This window comes from Otolemur garnettii, unplaced genomic scaffold (genome assembly GCF_000181295.1).
Source record: "Otolemur garnettii isolate 467f Iridium unplaced genomic scaffold, OtoGar3 scaffold00006, whole genome shotgun sequence".
Taxonomy (NCBI): domain Eukaryota; kingdom Metazoa; phylum Chordata; class Mammalia; order Primates; family Galagidae; genus Otolemur; species Otolemur garnettii.
Genome location: NW_003852401.1, coordinates 2,479,760 through 2,496,538, shown reverse-complemented (window position 1 = coordinate 2,496,538; position 16,779 = coordinate 2,479,760). Strand labels below are relative to the sequence as shown.

Sequence of the window (16,779 nt, the reverse complement as noted above, 5' to 3'; positions counted from 1 at the left end):
TATTTTGCCAATGTCTTTTTAATGACTTACTCTTACTCCTCACTTTCATTTTTCATATGGCTTTATTGTTTTTCTGACTAAAGAAGTACATACCTGTGCAACAATTCAAACAAATTAGAAATGAATTGGTGTAAACCCTTATACAGTTCCCTCAGGACTTTACTTTTCTCACTACATTTTCAAATCATCTTTTGACCCCTGTTTTAATTTTAGCTAAAATGGCCAACACAAATCGAATCCTCCATGCATGAATCGAATCCACGTGAAGTACACGTCAAAGTATTTCACACGTACTTAAAGAGAAACATCACATTGTTCACAGGCTTTCTTTTGTCTGGACAATCTGTAAAATCATTTGAATCACAGGTCTTCATGTGTAAGGCGATTTGTACTGAACTCTTCTGGCATTTGATTGTGGTATGTTGACGGTACCATGAATGGCCTCCTTAGATCTTTACTCTTACATTATATTAATTTCCTAATGTGTCTCACCTGCCTCCTGCTCCAGAATGGCAAATTGTTTTTATGCTAGTATAAGTCCAGAGTGTTACCTTGAGAAAGATTCTGAGAACACCTTCAGGCTCAGTAGGAAGGAGTTCTGCGTTGGATCAGTGAACTCAGCCCTATGGCGCTGCCACAATCCACCCTCTCTACCATGGTGAAGGTGATCTTTCTAAAGCACATCACAAGCTAATCAGATTGTGTCAGTTCCCTGTTCAAAGTGTTTCATTATTGTCCCAACTGCCTGGCAAATAAATTCCAAGCTCTTTAAGACTGCCATTCAAAGTTTGTCAATGATCTGGCTCCAAACATCTTTTACTGTTTCTCTTCCATTCCGTGTCCTTTATGGAATTACACTGCTGACTATTTCTTATAAATTAGAGTTTCATGTATTTTCCCCTTCTTTTTACCTTTATCCAAAGAAATCCATTGGTCCAGATCTTTCCTATATCAAAGTCCAGCTCAATTGCCATTTCCTCTGACTTTGCTAGACCTTATAAGTTCCTCCTAATCTCTCCCACAGCCTTCCAAAAAATGTTATTTTATGTCAAATATTCTATTCTTCAACAGTTATTCAGCATTTTAAGGAATGTGTTTCTTTCACCTTTGGACATCCCTCTGCCTTAGGGTACCTCAACAAAGTATTGTTTAATAATGAATGTTCATAAAGCATTCACACAGCATTTTAATCAGCTTGGATTTGTAAATATAGCTTTAACAACCTAGAAGAAGTTTTCTAACTTGCATCCTTGTCTTAGTACAAATGGTACCTATTATGACATCTGGACAGCTAAGTGTGAGCGATCACAAGGAATAATCTTAAAATCAACAGACTACAGAGCAATAGGAAAATTTCTATGTTTTCAATGATAGGCTACATATTATAGGGTATGATTATTTTGAAACCAAATACTATAAGGTACTTTCCCAGGTGTTAGAAGATATTCAAATAAAAAAAAAGAAAAAAGAAAAAGTGTGTGAACTGTTTGAATACACACGCCCCATCCCTGTACGCAATGCAATTAAACTTATGTCACCACTAAGTTTTGTCCAAATTTTAAACCAAGTCTTCTGAGATCTTTTAATGTTGGGGCTATAATTTGACACATGAAATTTTCAACCTTACTGCAAAGGAAATATTTGTGGAAACCCTAGCAATGTTTCTGACATACTTTCAAGGTAATATAAGAATGTTAAAATGGGCTACAGTCTTGCTAATCGAAGTGTGGCCTGTGGGCCAGCAGCATGGCATGATAGAAGTGCAGTATCTCAGTCCCCACCAAAACCCAACTGAATCACAGCCTGCATTTTAACAAGGCTCTCAGGTCATTCGTATATGGATTACCATTTGAGAAGCAGTGATCTAGAAAACTGAATCACTTTAGAACTTTGGAAGATATTGATACATGGATTACCCAACCACCACCACCACCACCCCAGACTCTGATTTAATTGATTTGGATGTATCCTATGCATTGTGATATTAAAAGCTCCCTAACTACTTTTATTATTCAACCAAGGTTGAGAAAACTTCAATGAGCACAAGAATCACCCAGAGAACTTGGTAAAAATATGAAGGCCCAGGCCCTAAGCTACTTTAAGAATTTGGGCCCCTGATTCCCAAATTAGTCCTTTAGGATTTTCTGACACATACCAAAATTGGAGAACAATTGATCTAGAAAAATCATATTGTAGGAAGTCTGGGAAGTCTCCACTGGCCAGATGATGAATAGCAATGAAATATAGATAAATACAGGCACCACGGGAACATATCTCCAATCATGCCCCCCTAAGATTCTCACTCTATAGTTATTTCACAAAACATTAGTCTGGGCACTACTATGAAGCAACGTTGCTGATCAAATAGGATTACTAAGCAGCTGACTATAAAATAAGATTACTTAAATGAGCCCCAAATATAATAATTATACGAGCCTTTAAAAACATTGGAGTCAACAAGTGAAGAGGCAGAAGAAAACTAGAGACAAATAAAATAATATGTCTACCTATCCAGGAGGACAAACATTAGACTATTTCATAACTTAAAAGAAAGAGCACAGAAAAAGGAGATTAAAGGAAGAAATAACATTAAGTGACTTTTCTAAAACTAAAAAGTATTTGTCTCCAGATTGAAAAGGCCCATTGAGGACAATAAAACAAATTAAAACCAATATACTCAAACTAAAAAGCATCATCTTGATATTTCAGAATACTAGAGAATCAAAATTTCTGGAAAGAAAAACAATCCTATAATATACAAAATATTAAGTATTAGAAGGTTATCAGTCTTTTCAACTGCAACTTTGGAAGTTTAAAATCAGTAGTACAGTGCCATTAAAATTACATGGAAATGATACTGGCAGAATTTTATTCCTAGCCAAAATAACAATTGTGTACTAGGATAGAGTCATTTTTTACCTTCAGAACACTGTGCCCTAGGAAACCATTAGGAAAATGAGTCACCAAGTCAAGACAGCAACAAAAGGCAAAACTTGAGATGAAAAAAAGAAGAAAAAAAATTATATATAACAGTGAAAGGACAAATTAATTCCTAGGATCAGAAAACGGGCATTCCTAGAAGGCAGATGTGCCAAGGGTTTAGAGATCAGGCAACTTAGACTGGAGAAGGGGACCCAAAACTCTAGGAGATATGCTTGCAAGTAAAAAAAACAATAAAAAGAAAAGAAAAAAATAGATGGTTACCCTATGGCAGCAATTCTCAACCTGTGGGTTGCAACCCTTAGGAACTGTACTAAAGGGCCATGGCCTTAGGAAGGTTGAGAACCACTGGCCCTATGGGTTTGACCAAGATTCTGTTGGTTCCCACTCTCACCTTGTTGATCTTTTAAACTCAGAACTCTGGACATGTATGATATTGATCATTTGAAATAAGTCAGTTCAAGTCAGTTTTTCCTGATAATGTAATGAACACCTAAGTTAACTGCCCTGTTCCTCAAATAATGTCACCTCACTTCCCTTATTAAAATATATTTGCCTGTTTTTAAGACCAAAAAATAAATCAGGATAGACCAAAATGAAACATCCTAATATACTATTTCTTTAGGTTTTCTCCTCAGAAATTTCCCTCAGCAAAGAGAGAATCACTTTCTATTTAGTAATTCGTAACGTTTCCATAATCATTCCTATTTAAACCATTCATTTCATAAAGAAAATTACTGATTCAACATCTATTTTGAAATGAAATAGAGTTAGTTATAAATACATGAATACATTAATCAAAATTATGAGAGAGGAAAAAGGAGGAAACTTTTCTGCAACAAAGTCACCTCTTGCTTGGGAAGTAATTCATACTGTATTAATGAATTCAGTATCCAAATTGGTTGCCAAAATAATTAATAATAAACCTATGCTTCTGTCAGTCACACTGATTGAAATGGCTGTATCATGTGATCCCTATTTCCTTACTTTAAGTAAAGTCTCTCGAGATGAGAAACACCACATTGTCAAGATGGCTTGATAAGATTGCTACTCACCTTATGAGGTTCACACTCACATTCAAAGGTTCAGCCCATTTCCTTGAGGGACTCATGCTAAATAAAACATCCCTGGAGCATTTGTGTCCGGGATTAAAAAAAGAATAATAGCAAGAATCAAATATATCTGATATTCAATAGTCACTTAAAAGTAAAAGTTGTTTTTCCTCCTGTGGCTTCTGACATTTAATACCTATCTTATTTTGTCAGAGAACATTCTCAGGTTATACATTCTCAGGCACGAAACAGCCTAAGTTCTAAAGCTGCTATATTTTAAGAATGGCACAATGGAGAAAGATTATTGTTTTTCTATAGTAGGAAATTGGGTTAAGGCATCTGTAAACAACAATTTTTAAAACACATTTAGTTAGATAATTATGATTATTTGTATCATATCATTTGTTTTAACCTACCTAAACAATATACTTTCTTAATGTCTGGTCAAGGATACCTCATTGGTCCAAATCATTGATCCAAATTAAGTAAAAAAAACCCATTTCTAATACAGACACATATTTGTTTTTTCCAAAAGTATGGATATTAGAGTGGGATGGGCTATTAAAACTTTAATAATTTCATTTTATAGATGACAAAATCACAGTCAAGACAAAAATTAATGACGTTTTCATATACTTTTCAGCATGGGGCATTGTATTCATTTTAATCAGCAGAACTGTTTCCTTCTGCATGACAATCAATACTGATAACTTTACTAATCACCAGTCCGTGTAAAACACTAGAATACTTTCCGTGCAGTGTTAGTAATCATCACAGAAATCCAGGTTTTATGTTTACTCATGAAGAATCTGATTCCCAGAGAGAGAAGGCAAACTCCCCAAAGCCACACAGCCAGCCAGTACTCGGAGGCCTTGAAGACTGTACTGTTCTGCCGTGCCAGGCCGGGTCTCTCTTAAATTACCCCTATCATCTGATTCAGATATAGTTTTTATTTATTTATTTTCTCCCTCTTACTCCCCCAAAGGAAAAGAAGAATGATCATCAATGGGAAATGGTAACTGCAGTAAAGCGACACCAAGAGCCGCTTTATGCTCAGGTGTGAACGCTGCGCTGCCGCCTCGTGGTTTCCGGAGCTCTACCCATTCAGAGAGGCTTCTCGAGTAACCAGCTACAGAAATGATCCCTGAAAGGATGGTCTTCAGATACAGTTGTTTAAAAAGAAAAATCCATCTGGCAAACTTGTCACTGACGCAGAGTGAAATTTCATTTGCTCCAGTATATCGTCGCATTTTTTCCCCATGACTAACATTACTGGCATTTTTTTACTGGTGAACCACATTCATGGGCAACTCTTAAAGCCCGAGGTTTGTGGTGTTTTAACAAATCCAGGTGGACCATAATTTCAATAATGCTTCTAAGTACATTAATAATGTTATTGTCTATTTTCCTGATATCCTACGGTTAGTTTTAATTTAATTGTAAGGTTGAACATTAACTAAATCAGAACTTTACCCAAAGGTTTAGTAAAAATATAACAAAATAGGATATCCCTTTATGGTGAAAAATTTAAATGACCTATGCTCAACTATAAAAAGAAACAGAAGGAAAATAGCAAACATATGACTTCTAATAACAGGTTAATGCAATAATAAAATTAATTTGTAACTGCAATACAGTGAGACTATTTTAAAGGTGAGAAATATAGGAAAATTATTTTTTCTTAAGTATCAGGAGAAGGAAAATGGTTTGTAGTCCCACACTTGCTAGACAGTAAATCAAGCTATAGATTCCTATCTTATTATTATTCATCAAAAAATATAACAGTAAAAAATAAAAGGCCTAATTATGTTGTCTTTGGGGATTTAGGGAAAACAGCTCAGAAGTAGCAGAAACCTTGACCTATTAAAAGATTTATCAATTACTGCAACTCTATGTACTCCACCCTCCAGAGCAGGCGTCCTCAAACTACGGCCAGGCCACATGCGGCCCGCCAGGTGTTTTTGCCACCGCTGCCTATCCTGCTTAGAAGGTGACTCTTCCCGGGGCCCCACACTCCGGCCCTCCAACGGTCTGAGGTACAGTGAACTGGCCCCCTATTTAAAAAGTTTGAGAACCCCTGCACCAGAGCATTTGTTCTTAAAACTTTAAATTAATTACTGAAATTAGTACTTAACTTGCAATAGTGAAATTTTAGGTGAACAGCCAATTTCTGTAGCTTAAGAATTCTTAATCTTTTATAAATTATAAACCATTTTGGGTCTCTGATTTAAGCTGTGGACCCTTTACTCACAAAAATGCTCTTCAGCTTATAGAGATACTTTGCTACCTACCATTCCAAGGAGTTTGTAGATATCTTAATAAAAAGCTTCTGCCACCCATGAACTTGAAGCAGAGAAATATTAGGAACCTGAAACTTTATTTACATATTATTGTTATCCCTAAAATTTTCTGTATTTTTAAAATATCATCGTACATGTCAGGGTTTATCTCAAGCTATAAGATCACTTTACCCATGTTCTGGAATTGTCACAGCATTTAATAACCAGCATTAGTTTACTATAATTGTCATCTTTCATAAAAGCCCGAATTTACCGAGCTTCAGCCAAAGTGAATTCTCTCCTATCTTTTTATATTTTTTAAAATCTTTTCTACTTCTGAGCACCTACCATAAATTACCAGATTCTTTATTTGCATTTATATCTCCCTCACTACTCTACAAGCTTCTCGAAAATAGGAAAAAAGTCTTGGTCACCCTTTTAATGCCTGGCCTAACCTAGCACCTTACTTATAGTAAATATTTAGTAAGTATTTACTAAGTGAATTAATGTCCTGATACTATACAGCCTTTAGTAAACTTTGTCACCATCCTCCACATTCAAATATCAAGCATTCCTGAGAAGTTCCAGATTCATTTTTAAGAAAAATCCTTCTGAGTGAATTTTAAGTTTTATAACATGTATATATCTAAAAATCAGGTTATTCGATTATGAGAAGCAATTGTTACTTAGCACAAATCTGCAAATCCTTAACAATTTTCATACTTATGAACTCACTTATTACTCCCTTTTAATTCAAAAAGTTAGCCACACACATAGCACAATTTGGGCACATAAATGTCAGTACAATAGTTATTGATTTATAATGCTGTTAAATATTATTTCACATTGTGTCTATGAATTATTTTGCACATTTTTTGTGGTTGAAATTGTTATTCTGTGCCATCTTTATAAAGTGCTGTTTTTAAAGTATTCTTTCTAACTCTAAGTCTCTATAAATAATTAATAATAATAATCTTACACATTCTGGGCAAAAAGTCAGAGGATATTGCTGAAATTTGCACAATTTTCAGCAAGAGTTACTGAACCAGATTGAAACGTTCTAATTTGGAAGACAATAGTGCTGGATTGGTGAAATAGAAAACGCTACATTAAGCTTTAAAAAGTTTTCTGAAAAAAAAAAAAAATCATCGATCTGGGGAATGGACCCAAATGAAACAACACACACAAATATCAAGTTTCCTAGAAAAAGAATCAGCTAAAAAAATTATTTATGGGGTTTATCAGTTTTCTAGTTCTTGTTCATGGTTTTTAATGGAGAAAGTAAAAAAGTTTGCCACTCCCCTGATGCTGCAGCCTGCCTCCAGAGCCAGCTCAAAGCTTTACCTGCCAATAATCTAATCCAGAAAAAAAAGCAACATCTTGTTTAGAAGTGAAAAGAAAGAGTACATAAATCATCTAGGAAAAATGTTTTCAGTAAATAAGCCAACATTCCTTACATTGGAAAAGTAACCATATTACAACATTGTCCCCCACAACAGTCTTATATTTAACCAAATTGCCTACATACAATTGTCTTCATAATCTCTTTATTCACTAGGAAAGGTAGGTATGAGTGGGGAAAGAAAGAAAACCCAAACCTATGAAGAACCTATAATTACTTACTCTTTTCCCACACATTCTCATTGAACGCCCACAATGCACCCTGAAGATAGACATACTTATTTCTGTCTTACCAATGAGGGAAATGAGATTCTGGCACATAGGTGAATTGGCCCAAGACACCCACATATTATGTGTGAGGGGTAAAACACCAGTTAAGATCTATCTGCATTGAAAAATCTTTCTATTTTCACTGTGTATATAACATCTACTAGACAAAAGAAGTGCAGACAGATAGCAAAATAGCACATCTGTGATAAAATATTGTGGTTAATATTGAAAGAGATGGAGATACAGTTCAAAGAAGTGGTAACAATTAGCAACAATATTTGTTTCTAAGCATATCATAGGTGTTGAATTTTAGTTCCATAGTAGAAGTGTGACAAGCATGAAAGGGAAACACATTGTATAGGATTAATTGATGAAAGTAGTTTCAACATGAATCTGATGCGCTATGTGTGAATTCCAGTAAGAAGACAACACTATCCAGGGGTCAGAGTTAAAAAGGAGGAGGCAACTTCAAAAGTGAAAAATATCAATGCTACATGTGACATTTAGTTAAGACTTGTGAGTTGGAGTGAGGCATGAAGTTCGAAGATAGTTGACCATGAGATATCTTATTTGTGACAATTTTCCATACTTAAATAAGCTATATTATCGTTTCAATGGCCAGAGAATGACCCTTGGGAGTGCCGTGGGCCAAAAAAGCAATTGTCTACTTTTATTTTATAGAAATAAAGGGAAAATAAAATGTTCTCATCTGAAGCATATCCATCTTGGCCCCAGTATTTAGCTTTTTATCACTTCTTTAATAATGGATATTTTTCCTTACCTGTCTAGTATAGTTGAGCACATTCAGAACAGTTAAACACATGGCCAAATTTGACAACAACATTAGGGAATCCTTGGAGGCAAACCACACACTGATGCTCCCCCCTCCCTTACCTGCTCTGAAGTGTCATTTCCACTCAGCTGAAACCTACTAGAAGTTGACAATATACAACTGAATGCCAATGGCAACCACCATCTTTCCCAAGAAGTTCTGCTGCTGGGTACCCTGACTGACACTAATTTAATCCAACTTTAAAGGGGGAGAGCAACAAAATTTACCAAGAAATAAGGGCCAGTCTTGATGAATATGATTGATCACTCTTGATGGATATGACATCCTTTGAGTGAAATTGTCTAAATAGGAGGCATCTCAAAAGCTACAGCAAGTCAGGAAATACAGAATGTGGAATACAGAAGTGGAAGGGACAGTCTGATGCCTAGTGCTTGGCAGAGAGGACGTGCTCAGTGACTCACCTGAAATATGCTCCTGAGTTGAACTTAATTCTTGGACAATCCCTGAACAAGTCTGAAAATTTCTCACCTTTGTTCATAGACTTCCTATTAGGATCTGGTCTCAATAAGCAATGAGAATGACCACTCTGTGAAAATGCCTAGGCCTAGAACCTAGTGGACAATTAAGGTAGCTGAATATGGGGGTAAATCTTAGCAGTAGACAAGGATAGAAGTTCCAGTGTGACTTTCCACAGAAGCCACCATGTGACAATAATCAAGCAGATGAATGATACATAGGGGTGTGCAGTCACAGACAGGTGAGGTAGCTGGTCACTGAAACTTGTCAAAATTCAGAGAACTTGAATTCGAAGGACTTTTTTTTTTTCTTCAGAAGAATGGGAAAGCAAGTCAGCCAGGATATAAACACATCTGATGAGCTAGGCAGTATTTCTTCACTCTTTCAAAAAATACTCAAGTGCTATATTTCAAGCACTCAACAGAAATATAAAATAGCAAAGTCTGAAGAAACCTAGACTATTAGAGCTCTGTCTGTCTAAAAGGTTCTGGGGTCACAGTAAGAGTTCCACTAAATTTTAAGTTAGTTGGTTTGGGCCCCTTATATCAGTAGACTTGTAAGCAGCAAAAAAGAGTCATGATACTGGCAGGAGTAATTAATTTTGGCCATCAGGAGGAAATAAGCTTGCTGCTACATGATGGGAGCATAGCAGAGTGTGTGTGTTTGGAACTCAAATGATCTGTTAGGGCTTGGTACTTTCTGGTCCAGTTTTAACTCTGAAGTCGGAAAAGGGAATGGGACTTCTCAGTCACCGCAATTTAGAGAATTCCCTCAACAAATCATGTGATGCTAAGTTCATCTAAAAGTATCCTTAGTGAACCTAATCTAAGATAGCCAAGGAATAAAAAGCTAAAGGCAGAGCAGAAAAGGGAAAGGGTGATAGCAGGATGGAAATTTTAAATGGATGGTCACTGAGGCTTTACTGCGTGTGTGGTAGTTAAGAAACCACCTGCAGAAGGTGAGAGAGTGCGCCATCTGGAGGGAGAACACTCAGACTTGGAAACAGCAGTGAAGAACATTTTCCAGTTCTACCCTTGTAAACATGAAGGATGTAAAGTATGACAAGAATGGAAGAAAAAGTATCCAATGTACACAGCCCTATTATGAAACTAATTATAGCCTAAGAGTATGGGGAGGGGGGAAGGGGGTGGATGGGTGAAGGGAGGGTGATTGGAGGGATCACCTCTATGGTTTATCTTACAAGGGTACAAGTGAATCTTTCCAAGAGTAGAATATAAATGTCTTAACACAATAACTAAGGAAATGACATGAAGGCTAAGTTAACAGTTTGATGAAAATATTTCAAATTGTATATGAAAACACCACACTGTACCCCATGATTGTATTAATGTACACAGTTATCATTTAACAAAAAAGAAAAGAAAAGAAAAGAAACAGCAGTGAAACCCACGCTTAGCACGTCTGGAATCTTGACGTTAACTGGAACAAGGTGAGCAAGGGGAAGAGCAATAGCTAACAGGGAGCCAGACCATCAGGGCCTTGTAGGATTCTGAAAATTACTACCAGAAATCACATGAAGAATAATAATTATGTGAAGAATAGCAAATTATTATCTGCTGGAGAGTTGGGCAGTGGAGTGACATGCTACAACTTAAATTTCAACAAAATGACTCTGGCTGCCAGGTTTCTGGGACAAGAGGGAATAATAAGCCAAGAAAAGTGAGGCGAGAGTGGCAGCAAGGATACCAGTCCTCTTGCAGTCATCTGCATAAAGGATGATAGAACTGTGGAGAAAGTGTTTGAAATCCAGAAAGAAAAGGATGTTGTGGCCGAGAATGAAGTGAAGATACAGTGGAAGATTTGAAGTATAAGGTTAATGGGAATTACCAGAGACCCTGGCCGCCCCCCAGATGGCAGGGCTACGGGTGCAGTAGTGGAGGGAGCCCCCCCCATGGGTAACTGGCAGGGCTCCATCTACCTCTGCCTGTGGACTACACAGTAATTCTGTGGACGAGCCTTTTCAGCGCTCCTCTCCTAGAATCAAGTGTCTCTTTTCCTCCATTCCGCTCTATGTGAATCCTATTCATACATGAATGTGTCCCTGGGAGGCTTCCCTCCTTCATGAGCCTTCTTGAGCACAACGGCAAGATTGGCTTTATTCCTAGAACAACCTTTTAGCACTTTGTAAGAATCACATTTCCCTTTGATTTCCATAACATCTTTCTTGTGACATTATTCACCAAATGTTGAATGAGCACCTATTCTGTGCCAGGCTCTATCTTAGATGGTAAACTCTCTGAGATTCTCATCATGTGTTGAACATGATAGGCCCTTAAATGAATGAAAAATGAAAAGAGTTTGGCTGAAGATAGGAGCAGCACCTAAGTTAGCCTATTTCTTTTGTTTTTGAGACAGAGTCTCACTATGTCGCCCTTGGTAGAGTGCTGTGGCGTCACAGCTCACAACAACTTCAAACTCTTGAGCTTAAGTGATTCTCTTGCCTCAGCCATCCAAGTAGCTGGGACTATAGGCACCCGCCATGATGCCTGGCTATTTTTTTGTTGCAGTTGTTTAGCTGGCCCAGGCCAGGTTCAAACCCACCACCCTCAGTGTATGTGGCTGCCAATGTAACCCCTGTGCTGTGAGTGCCGAGCCAATTTGCTGATTTCTAAGCAAGTGCTCTTTCCTCCACTGAATATCTCAGTACATTCAAATGTTCTTTTCTACGGAGAAAATTAACTTTAAAAAATATGCCACAAAATAATAAATTACATCAGTTTTGATAATTAAATCTACTTCATGCATTAATTTGTTAAAATAAGGCAATTCTTGCCAAGTGAACACCTTTTAAATCACTTAGTCTATAGGAAGATAAATTATGCCTGCACAATTCAGTTGTCTTCATCAATAGTTTCTGAGAAAACACCAGTGTAATTAAAATACTGAGTCCATAATAGAAATGATTCCTATGATGCTTTACTTTGGCCCAATTCTTCACCTCTATTCCTGAGACTCTTTTTCTCTTCAATTTCTTGACAAGTCATAGGAAAAACACTTTTAAAAAATAACAACATCTGGCCAGGTGCAGGGCTTATGTTTGTAATCCTACCACTCTGGGAGGCTGAGGTGGGAGGATTGTTTGAGGTCAAGAGTTCAAGAACAGGATGAGCAAGACTCTGTCTCTACAAAAAATAGAAAAAATTAGCCAGACATGGTGACAAGCACCTGTAGTCCCACTTCCTTGGGAGGCTGAGGCAGGAGGTTTACCTGTGCCCAAGAGTTTGAGGTTGCTATGAGCTATGATGACACTACTATACTGTACCCAGTGCAAAAAGTGAGACTCTGTCTTAATAATAATAATAAGAAGAAGAAGAAGAAGAAGAAGAAAAAAAAAAGAGAAAGAAATAACATTCCAAGTGTGTTGAACATATTCCCCTATCCTTAAATAAGCTACAAAATAGCTAACATTTTCATACCTTACTAATTGTAGAAACTGAGCCTAGAGAGCTTAAGTTATTTCCCTAAGATGACATGCTAATAAAGACTAGAACTTGAAACAGCTTTATATCTATATTCTTGGTTGTACATATGAAATTCCAAAGGTCAACCTTCTGGCTTCAAGAAATAAAGCCTCCTACGGTGAAGGAAACAGCAAATTCTCATTCCCAAATTAGCTAATTCTTTCCTTTTTTTTTTTTTCTGGCTCTAATAACTAAAAAAACATGTAAGATGTTACCTTCATGTTAGTACTTTAAGCCTTAAATTGACAATAAATCAAAAGAAATTTTGTTTATCTGAAACACTTGTATTTCATTAAGTTACTAACCATACATGTCAAACAAAGGTGATTTCCATAGAAAATAAATATGAAAATAGAACTATATGTCTAAAACAATGTATTACAACTCAAAGAAATAACACCTTGACCCCTCAAGAAGTGAGCTACATTTTTCTCTGTCATTTATAAGAGGATTGCATAATTCATTAATTTTGATTAATTATCTTACAACTTAATGAAATGTTCAATTTTGATAAGCATCACATAAAAGGACCCTTTAAAAGCATTTGTGTTAAAATTTTGAGAGCTTCTCTCAATGAAATATGAGTGATGTCAAGTACACAGGAATGGATGGTGAATGAGATTATAAAAAATGAAGGAAATGAATACAGAAAATCCTACATAGAAAAAGCAGATATGCTAGGAATTTATATCATTGCTGGTTATTTTTCATAGATTTTTGTATCTTATTGGAAAATATGAGATTAATCTAGGCTAATTCCCTACATTTACTTATGATAAAAATAAGCACCAGAGAGGTTAAGTAACTTGTTCAAGGTTATGAGTTTATTTACTAGGTTAGCAAGAATTAAACTAGAACACTCTTAGAATGGAATCCACTGACAGTATCCCTTAGTTTTGATGAGTTCAAACATGACTCAAAGGATCATCTCTGTTATAATCCTTTTAAACATATGCATAATTTTCTATTTTGTGTTCATGCACTCAATTTCAAATTTAGAACTCTTCTCAGAGTTCCTGACTTTCATTTCATTGTTGATAAGGTAGAGAATTTTAATTATGTAAATATTACTTGCAAAACATTTTGTGAGAAAAATACAAACTGGAAAAAAGATCATACCTAAGAGTTCTGTGCCTTATGGTTGGTGGGGGAAAGCAGATGAATTTCCTGTGTCCTCCGGTCATCCTAGAGTGATTTAGTGCTGGCAGGAATTAGTAGCCTGGTTCAGGTGAAAAGCTAGGGGTGTAGGGTAGGGTAGAGAAAGAGAAAGGGAAAGCAAGCTGTATCCTAGAGGCCTTTCAAAGTAAGGAGAGTGAGCTATTCAGGATTCAGGCGGTGAGAGCTCTGGGGAAGCTGTGGGGAATGAAGGAATAGGGAGGGAGAAGTCAGAGACTAAGAATGGATCCTATGGATTATAATCCAGCTTTCTCTGACTATGCTTTAGGAGAAGCAATTAAAGTTTGGAAGCATTGACTTTCATTGTTGATTGGATGTTACAATACCGAAAGTTGGATCCACCTGGGCCCTACCTGTTATTTCCTCCCCGTGATTAATCAAAATGGAGAAATCACTATTGTGACAATTGTGTCATGTAAGTGATTTGTTTCATTCCTCTAGCCTAACAAATCAATGCAAGCCCTGAGCATTCCGTCATTTCAGTGGAGCATACTACTGTATACCCGAGAAGATATTATTCCAAATGTGTCTTTAGGTATGGATGAAACTACAGGAAAAAGAGAAAAAGCAGTAGTACAGATGGTTGGCGGTGGGGCACAGGTAGGGACAGAGCAGCCTTCTCCATTTTTATTCAACCCACATGTAGAAGCCCCACTCCCTATACACTGATTTCTAGGCTTCAAATATTTCCCATAGGACACTAAAGTCAGACTTTCAGCTTAGAATCTGGGAAGATCCTTTCATCAAAGAGAATGAGTGAAAGGAAGTCCCGGGCAATCACATTCTGACTCACCTGAGGCCTATCTTGCTGTGGGTTGTGATCACATACTCAGTCCCGGCACCTGTGATTTAGCTTTATTCAATGAGGCCAGCGTCCTGCCTTACAACTCCAGGTTATGGTTTAGGCCTGTTGAGCCTGGACCTAATCACTCTTGCCCCATTTGAAAATATCTCTGAATCTTATCACTGAATTCTAACCTAATCTCTAACCTAATCTAAATTCTTCTGGGATCTGAAATCAAGCTCTCACTTGTAGGGCCTTCCTTCTAGATGAATACTATCTTCCCATCTCTACAATCAGAGATTTGAAAGAAATTATTTCTAAAGTCCTTGCAAATCTCAGAGCCAATCACATGGCCAAATTCCAGGAGTTCACTGAAATAACCATTGACTTGTCTCCCAATTTTCTGGGTCCTGATTTAATAAAAAAAAAAAAATTTCATTGTTATAGTTCTAGATCTAAGCCCTCCTTTGGCTGATTGAGACAAAATTATAATAGAAACAGAGAAATAAGTCTGAATTACAATGCAGGGCTTGTAATAATGAATTAAACTAAGATGTGTGAATTTCTTTGAGCCACGTGAAAAAAGAATTATTGTTTCATTATTATTATGGAATTATAATTTCTTACATTTTGACATCTGAATTAGAAATACCTGAGCCCTAAGGGGGGAAATCTCATTAAGATTTATAAGTTATCAATAATAAAAGTAGTTAGAAAAAACAACGACCTTGTTAATTTCTGCATAAATATCATATACTTTCCAGTTTCCTCTGTCCCAAACTTTTATCTAGCACCAAGGACACTTCTGAGCTTGGCAATTAATGTGGTGCAAGAGTAAGGAACATTCGAAAGCATTAAGAACGCATTCTATACCTTGCAGACCTCTCAAGGAAGTGACTGTCTCTCTCTCTGTTGGTTTCAGCGTAAGAACATGACTGACTTCACAAAAGAAACAGCTGAAGTGTGGCAATAAATTGCCTTGATGATAGGAGTTGGGGCTAGCCTAAAAAATTAAAATCTAGCAATAAATTAACAAGTAATAATTTAATCCATTATTTCTGTATTTTATTTTATTAGTTCCTCCATAAGGGGCTCAAGGAAGTGGCCCCATTATCTGATTGACCTTCATGTTCAGAAACTGTCCATTTGACTATAATGAGAAAGCTAATGAGAAAGTCAGGCAACTCAAAAGGAGACACTGGACAAGCAAAGAATTTTAATACACCTAAATTGCTTTCCAGGCCCTAAAATAATGGAACTACTTCAAGGTAATATAAAGTTAGGGGATATACTATTCTAGGGCTTTAAGTGTATTGGTTAGAGAAAGTTAAAGAATTTTAATTTTCTAGGTCCATGTCAAATCAAGCTTAATTAGCACATTATAATTTTTAAATGTTCACATAGTTACATTATTTGAACTTCTCAAAAGCTGTTTTAGGTAAATATTATTGTGTACTCCTTTTATATATGAAAGAAAGAATTTCCGGGAGGTTTGATGAGTGACTAACAAAAGTGCCTTACTAGTGAATGGCAGTTCTGAGTGTAGCATCATCAGGTTTTCTTGCTCTATGCTACGATGGTATTATTAAGTTTAATAAAACCCGGTATTCACAGTGTAGGTTTTGGTCAATACTCTTTGTCAGGTCGGAGAAATGTCCTTTACTTCACGGAGTTTGATAGATTTTATTGTGAATTGTTGAATTTTGCCTAATACTTTTCCTGCCTTGAGATATACATATGACCTTTTCTACTTTAACCTGGTAGTATAACTTATTAGATTATGTTTAAAATATTAACTACAACCTGGCATTCCGGGAATAAACCTCACTTGGAATAATGCAATTCAATATTTGTACACAGTATTGCTTCATTTGTTTACACTGCATTAAAGATTTTTACATCTATGTTCAAGAGAGATATTGGTCTGTACTTGTCTTGTAATGAACCTACCTGGTATTAGTATTGGGATTATGCTGACTTTACAAGTGAGTTGGATAATACTTCTTCCTCTTTTTTTTTTTTTTTTCCTGAAGGTTTTATGTACGATCAGTAATTTTTCTTGATTCAATTTTTGATGGAACTCACA

The 16,779-nt window shown here is 36.4% G+C and overlaps 1 non-coding gene across 1 annotated transcript; it reads right to left on the bottom strand.

The window, feature by feature from the left end:
- Positions 1-4,943: 4,943 nt before the first annotated feature.
- On the bottom strand, positions 4,944-5,152 carry LOC111722907. The gene has a single exon (XR_002771542.1). It is a non-coding gene; the product is annotated as a small nucleolar RNA U3 (small nucleolar RNA).
- Between the last annotated feature and the right edge of the window lie 11,627 nt (positions 5,153-16,779).